Genomic DNA, 8,231 nt, shown 5'->3' on the forward strand with positions numbered 1-8,231 from the left:
ATATTTTAAGAGAGATGATAAGAATGAATAAGTATCATGGAAATATATTTCATGAGATTAAGGACACAGAGTGCAGAAAGCGTTAGTGGCTGGCACAATAGGAAAGTGTAAGCTAGACTAGAAGAAGAATATATATATAGAAGAAGACTAGAAGATGAATGTGTCTTTGTGTGTGTGTGTGTGTGTGTGTGTGAAATAAACTGAAAAGGAGAGGAGAATATGAAAGAAGCAAGAAAACACAAGTAGGAAAAAGTGTGAATGTGCAGCGAAGGCAAACAGAAGACTGGGGTGTTGCCTGGGTGTGGATGCTGGGGTTCTGAATAAATAAATAAATAGATAAATAAATGAATCCTGGTTTGTGTAGGTGTGCTCAGATATTCAGGAATGGCTGTGCTTGTCTGGAAGACATGTGCATCCATAGTGGGGCAAGGCCACATGGGAAGGGTAAATAAGAAGGACAAACAAGGTGTTTGTTGTGCTGAGGCCAAGAAAGCGGGCATTTTGGATGCTGAGCCCTGATACTGAAGTCAGCCTTTGCTGATTTCTCACCTGGATTTATCAGAAGGAACTGCATAGCATGCTGGCCTCTGGATTTAAAGCTGAGCATTTACGAATCAATTGGAGATTAGTTGTATATCATCTTAAACTGTTGGAGGAAAAAAATTAAAAATCTGAACTGGCTCAGAAAACAAGGAAGGAAATTGCCGACTATCTAGCTACTGGGAAGGATGATTATACTTGGATCCAAGTGGACCACATTATCTGGGATGAGCACCTTGTGGAGGCCATGGAGATCCTGGAGTTGTGCTGTGACCTTCTTCTCAGCTGGTTTGGTTGCCTCATCCAATCTATGAAGGAGCTAGATTCTGGTCTGGCTGAATCCATGTCTACACTGATTTGGAGTGATCCTTGACTCCAGTCAGGAGTGGCTGAATTGAAAACAGTTGCTGATAACCTCTGCTCCAAGTGTAGCAAAGAATATGGCAAGTTATGTAGAACCAACCAGATTGGAACTGTGAATGACAGGCTAATGCACAAACTGAGTGTGGAGGCCCCATCTAGAATTTTGGTGGAGAGATATCTGATTGAAATTGCCAATAATTACAATATGCCCCATGAACCTGACTGTGGTCATGGCAGAAACACCTTCCAGAGTAGAGAGAGAGCTTACTGATGTTGTTTTCACAGATGATGTGAAGAAAGGTGGCCCTGGAAGAGGAGAAGGAGGTGATGGTTTAACTTCACTAGTTTGTGGACCTAATGGAACAGTGCCAATGCTCATGCCTATGCCCATACTGTCTCCTGGTTCTCCTTTCTCATATCCATTTCCTAAGAGAATTTGGATTTCAATGGATCCCTGATGGGAACTTATCAGACCTTTCCTAATTTTCATCCACCCTCGATACAAGCAACTCCCCCATCTTATGAATCTGTTTATGGCATTAATGCTGCTAAGAATGTTTCTTCTGCACAGATTATTGGTCCTAATCCCAAGCCATAAACCTCTGTCAAGCCTCCTTAGTGATCTGCCGACAACTATGACAACATTTTTACTGCCTGAGCTGCCCTCTGTGCCAGACACACTACCCACTGCATCTACTGGTGGCAATGCCTCAGGTCCTGAATACATTGACTTTGATGATCTTTCCTGGAGGTTTGAGGAGCTTAAAAAGAAATAATAGGCCTTTAAACCAAGAAACTTCCAGGATTTGGGACTAAGCATCTTCTCCTTGTAACACAGAATCTCCATGAAAATCTCTTTCATCTATTAATCATCACTGAGTGTACTCTTCCTAAAGGCTCACTTCTTGCTCTACCAAATTCTGCTGCTATTCAGTTCTCTTGTGACAAATATACTAATGACTTGAAAATAAGCAGCCAGAAGAGCTGCACTGGCAGCTCTCATTGTCTGTTTCCTGCCAATGTGACCCAGTTTCTCTTCTGGCCTGTCCCAGAGAGCCAACATAGGAGAGTGAGAAGGTGAAAGCATTGGTGACTGGAAGTGTCTTAGCCTGTTAGAAACAAGCCCTTCTCTGCAGATTTGGGATGAGAGTGAATCAAGGTCAAGGTGTGTTTTCATGGTCTCTGATGTTAATACGTGGGAGAAAGAATGACTCAGGAAGCCCCTGTAAGCCCTTGTTCCTGGAACCTGGGCCCTCTCCCTGGCACATACACTACTCCTTGCTGCAGGCAGTAGTGTATCCAGTTGCCTGTGTCTGGTTGCAAAGTTTATTGGGACTGTTGATGACCTCTCATAGTTATGCTGCATTCTCAGGGAGCCCTCTGTGGCCTTTTCCTCAGAGTGCAATGTTTCCTTTTTACCAGAGGCAGCACTTTAAATTTCAGTTTTTTCCTTACAGCATAGTTGGTTAGACTGTGTCACTGGCAGAAGGATGGGCCACATATTGGGCAGAACTCACCTTTAAAGACTAGAATAGGCTTTCAGCTGCCTTAATAAAAATAACCCAATCTCTCTTGGGTAGTGAGTGGGAAGTCTACAGGAAAAGAGAGGTGCCTATTTTCATTTGCAAAATTTTTGACTGAGTGGAACTTTAAAAAACTGACCTTAGATAATAATTGTAGTGCTCACATGGCTATAGTTGTCCCCTTATTGCTTTCCTGGAAGGATGTGCTTTTTACTGTTGTAACTTAGGTGCTCTTTCCAAGAAAGAATTTTCCAGTTTCTGTATAGTGTGTCTGTACATACTTGTTTCAAGTAACTTTTCTTTATTATTTTTGACTGATTTGTATTTCATAGCTGTAGTTGATACATAATGTAGTGTCAATTTAGGAGTAAAGAGGATTAAGAGTGAAGGGCTGGAGCCTACTCTGTCAATCAGGTCATAGCCAATGAGGCTTCTGTGTGCGCATAGCCTTCCCCTAAGGGTTCTGGGAAATTCTGGTATTTTCCTCCTTGGAGGCAGGAGACACTTCTCTCTCTCTCTCTGCTCATTCCCTGGGAGATATTGCAACTGACAAGACACATGGAACTACACTAGTGCCGTGCACTTGAAAAGCCACATGGACCTACCCTGATGCAACAAAGCCACATAAAGACCTCTGCCAGCGCTGAGATGCTTACACCACTGAATCCAAAGACTTTCCACCCACTGGCCTGTGATCATCCTGCATTCAGCGTCATTGCATGTGTTTCGTGAGTCTGAAGAGGGCTTTATAGAGTGGTATAATACATATGGGCTAATATTGGACTTACCGGTTTGGATTGGACTGGATTGAGATGCTTTCTTAATGTAAAATTACCCTTTATATAAAACTCTTTCTTGTCCCCATATGAGTTTCTATAGATTTATTTATCTAGTCTACCTGGACTAACACAATAACTCATTAACTGCTAATAAAGTTAAAGACTGGTGGGGGGGGGGAAGGACAAATGAAAAAAAGAAACATTTTAAAATAGGTAAAAAACCACAAAACCAAATAAAAATAAAATAGAAAGTTAAAAAAATAAAACCAAATTTTGGTTGGGCATTCCTGACACTTTTCACTGTTGTTTTATGTAATATCCATTGCATTGGGGAGGGGTGGCACATGGGGTGTGGGTTGCCAAAGAAGGAAAAAAAAATAAGAAGAAAAAAATCACAAAGAATTTAATTTGGTTAGTCAGAATGTCCACACCAAACTGCCCACGTGGTTTGCTATCCACGGAGGGCCAGAGATACAAGAGATTTTGCTAGGTGGGTTGGATCAGGGGCATGGAAGGATCAGCTTGTGCAGAGGAGGGGAGTGCACAGAAGTGGCTGAAGCTGCTGGTCAGTGGTGAAGGATAGTAACAGCAAATGTTGCTGATATCCAACTTTAAGAGTCTTTGGTGTACTTAGCTTGTAAGGCTTTTCTCTGTTTAGTTTTCAGGGAGTCCAGACTTCCATCTTGATGAGCTTTCTCTGGCAGTTGCTGAGGAGATCTTCTAGTGCTTGTTATCTGGTAGCCGTATTCCTTGAGAACTCTGCAAGATAGATCTTGAAATTTTGATGATGAATGTTATGCCTTTTGAATTTTCCAGTTTTAGCATAGTAATCCAAAATAGTGAAACCAGTCCATGTCAGCACACTAATGCCTAGGAAATTGAACTGTATGGATTCTATGTCACTGTTTAAAATTGCATGCATTTGTTTCACAATGCGGTTTTACACAGAAGGCTAAGAGCGATTTTCATATTTTTCAGAATAGCTTGAACAATATGAACTTTTCAATCTGGTCATCCCAGCACACAGCCAAATCTAACTTAAAGAGATGCATTACAATTTGTTTAGAGTTTAAAGGTTTAATGGCAGTAATCAAAGGATGCAGCAAATTAGGTTAACTTTACGTAATTGAATGGAAAACACATTCAATAAACATTAATATGGCCTCATTCACACAGAGAAAGGGGATGCCCAATTGAGAGGGGTGATTACTATGTACAGTCTCCTATTTAGAACTTATGTGACTGCAGGGTCATGGAATCTTCAGCTCCCCCTCCTTCCAGACATGGTGCTACCAATTTCCTTTACTTGATAACCAAGTCTTTTCAGATCATTAAAAACAATCACAAAATTGTAGCGTGTGCCCTTCTTTCTAGTTTCTGGGTAAACTTCCTTTGTTAAACTTGTCAGGTCTTTCAAAGTGGCACCCATTCAACTATAGATCTGCAGCTCGCAGAAAGACACGTTTCCGCGGAAGAACTCATCCATTCGGTGGTGGCCATTATTGATGGTGAAAACCCACAGCTGTAGGCACGTTTTCTCTCTGTTGATAGGCTACTCTGATTCCTTTTGAATTTCATCCTGGGTGACACGCGTGACTACACTGCCACCTTCTTACTTCAGTATGAGAACCAAGTCTCTCACTTTACCTCACTTTTGAAAACTCCCAGTTTTCCTAGATTCATACTTCGTACATCCCACATTTTGATTATCAATGTATACTTGTACATTAGTTCTTTCTTCTTATTTTGAGGCACGCACAATTAACAAAAAAGAGTTCCAAAAGCATTCCTCAACTTTGAGGTCGAAACTCTTCTTAAGTCATACTTTCAGTGTCTTCCTCCCTGAGCGACTCATCTTCTGTCTCCAAGTGCAACAATGTTCTGCGGCTATTCATGAGTTTCAGTAGCTAATATCGCAGTCATGGACAGCATATGCCTTCTTCATTTTATTTTTTATTTTTTCAGTTTTTTTGCTATCCTTCTTTATAGTTTGTTCTTAGTTTTGAAGCTCTGATAAAACCAGCTCACCGTGGGGATTTGAAATGGAATATTAAATGCAGGTGATATCGCTACCAGCATCACAGCAACTCAGTATGAGAAACTGAATAGACAAGTGGTGGTCAGCCCACATATTGGCTGGGAACCCAGGATAGGTGCTCACTCAGCAGGTGCCCCTTGTGTTTCCAGTGGGAGATAATGTTAAAGTTCTATGAGCAATTAAAATAAATGTACATTTTAACTTATGAAAAGTGCAAAATGTGTTGTGTATTTATTTTTTAATTTATAATATCCAGTGATTGCAGAGCTACTATGAAATCGATATTCTACTGATAATATTGTAAATTGGTGCAACATTTCTGAAAAATAATGTTAAATATGCATCAATACCTATTCCTTTACTCACGATTCCTTTACTCACTAATCTCTCTTATGGAATTTTATCCTAAATAAATAATAATTTATTATTAATTAGTAGGCTTATTAATATGCTCTTTATGACTACGAACAAAAGAATAGTTAAAACAACATGTGTCAATTTACTGACAAGTCATTATATATACTATAAAATGATACCCAATTGAAAACCATGAACACATTAATGATGATGAAACTTGTAAAGGTTATGTAGCACATGGTAATGCTCTGTGGTAGAATTTTTACCTTCTGTGCAGGAGAATCAAGTTCTAATCCAGACCAGTGGACTTGATATACAGCCACCAACTGTCAGTCAGTGAAGTCTTGTTTGTTGCTATGACACTGACCAAGATTCAAGGGAACTTATGGAATATAATGGACAAGGTAGAACATCTACTTCAGAAGGGTTGAACATCTACTTCAGAAAATAAGTGTTTCATAGCCTTGTGCATGGGTTTGTCTTATTTTGGGGTTTACTGTTCTAAAGCTAGGAACAAAACCATATGAGGGTAAATTTGAAATATTGATACTAGAGTTCAAGTTCATACATGCATAAAATTATTTCAAATAAAATATACCACGGGTAGCCCTCCAAAACCAAAATTTTTGTTTTCCAAAGCTATATACTTCTTTCCTTTTTCTTTTTTTACAAAACAACCTCATCATCCTCAAAGTACTCTCCATTACACTTACTACACTTGTCAAATCTGTGATTCCATTCTTGGAAACATTTTCAAACTCATCTGTTTGGATTGCTGACAGTACATCCATCATTTTTTTCTTCATGTCTTCTATATGGTCAAATTACTGTCCTTTTATGGCCCTCTGCATTCACAGAAACATAAAGAGGTTGCACAGAGTGAGGGCAAGTGAGTCCAGTGCATGGGGCAAGAGAGACATGCTGGGTTTTGCCCAAAAAATGGTGCACTGAGATGGCTGCATGAGCAGGTGCATTGTCGTGGTGGCAAAACCAGTCCTCAGTCTACCACAAATCAGGCCTTTTTTGTGATACACTGTGTTCAACATCACAACAGTTTCTGAGGCATTTTTCCCAAGTAGGAAACCAAATTTCACAACTGCATGCTGTTCTCTTAAATTGGCCTTCACAAAAAATGAGGTTCCAGCGAAATTGCTTTTACAAAAAAATTCACTGTGATCACAGAGAACCTTCCCATGCAATATTTTCAGAACCTCTAAATAGAAAGCTTGATTAACAGTCTGGCATGGTGGAATGAACTCCAATTATCTTACAGAAGGGTTTTTGGTCTCCCACTACAGGCACGCCCCTTCACATAGATTTGGTTGCTTGTTTTTGAACTTCCAATACCTCTTTCCATTGACACCTCATGATCACACAGGCTGCTGTGCTTCTTCCATGTGGGATTTGTTGCCTCCCCACGAGATGGCCTTTTGTTTAACTATAAGCCTTTAGGATCCCGGATGCTATATCTTTAAATTGCTGGGCACCATCAGCTTTCTTCATCACATTTGCTCTTGCACCCATTTTGTCTTCAGCAATTATATCAGGAAGGTGTGTATAATACAATGCCACATTATTAGAACTAACTGTTCTTGTACTGAGGTAAGATTTAAGTAGAAGCCCAAAGTCCTTCTGCTTCCTTATAGCATTTGCATATATATACATATATAAACAAATTCACACATATTTATTTATACTGTATATCTTTTCTTCTCCCATCCCCTAACCCCACTATTTTGTTTACCCATTGTTCACATCTCAGATAAAATTCAATTAATCAAACACTAACAGAAAAGCTGTACCCCTCGTCATCAATTTAGATCACTTACTATTCCCCTGTACCCATCATTGTTGGCTCCCAGATCACCTCCCTCCATCACCGCACACACTCCTCCCCTGATATTTCTTTAAGGAACGTTGGTCCAGTTGCTGTCTTCATAAAATTTCTTATCATGCCCATCTTTTGTAGGTAAACACCAATAGATAGATAGATAGATAGATAGATAGATAGATAGATAGTCCCACCTCTAACAGGTATCCTGGCATAGAGCAGATGAAGCAAATCAAAAGGGGCATGAAACAGACCAGTGATGAGAGCAAAGACAAAACATTGTCTTCTGAGGGGATCTTATGGCAAGTTAAATTCGGGTCAGAGAGATCAGCTCAGAAGGTCAGGGCCACTGTTGTCCTTGGAATTCCAAAGGGATGGTCTTATTATTTAGTGTGGATTGAGTGATAGTTTGCATGTCATTGCTATCAGATCCCCTTCACCACCCCCATTACTGTTTCTGAAGGGTTATCTATCATGGCTTCCATGCATGGAACTCTCTTAATTGGACAAATGAACTTATGCAGGTCTAACAAGATTTAGTGGTAAAACAAAGACCATGAAAGTAAGAGGGGTGAGGCAGGAATGTTAAAGAACTAGAGGATAGTTACGTGTTTCATCAGTGCTGTATCGGACCCTGGATATATCATCCCTTCTGTGTGGCTCTTCTGTGAGGGACTGTCCAATTATCTTACAGGGGTTTTTGGGTCTCCACTTTGTCCACACTCATTCATGTCAATTTGATTGCTTATTTTTAGACTTATAATACCTATTTCAGTTGACACATCATGATCACATAGGCT

General features: G+C 40.0%; 1 pseudogene; it reads left to right on the plus strand.

Annotated features, from left to right (window-relative positions):
- The first annotated feature begins 577 nt into the window (after nucleotides 1-577).
- On the plus strand, nucleotides 578-1,679 carry LOC101661540 (annotated as a pseudogene).
- Nucleotides 1,680-8,231: the final 6,552 nt, after the last annotated feature.

Source organism: Echinops telfairi, unplaced genomic scaffold (assembly GCF_000313985.2).
Source record: "Echinops telfairi isolate 266 unplaced genomic scaffold, ASM31398v2 ScPeMD7_44;HRSCAF=162, whole genome shotgun sequence".
Classification (NCBI taxonomy): domain Eukaryota; kingdom Metazoa; phylum Chordata; class Mammalia; order Afrosoricida; family Tenrecidae; genus Echinops; species Echinops telfairi.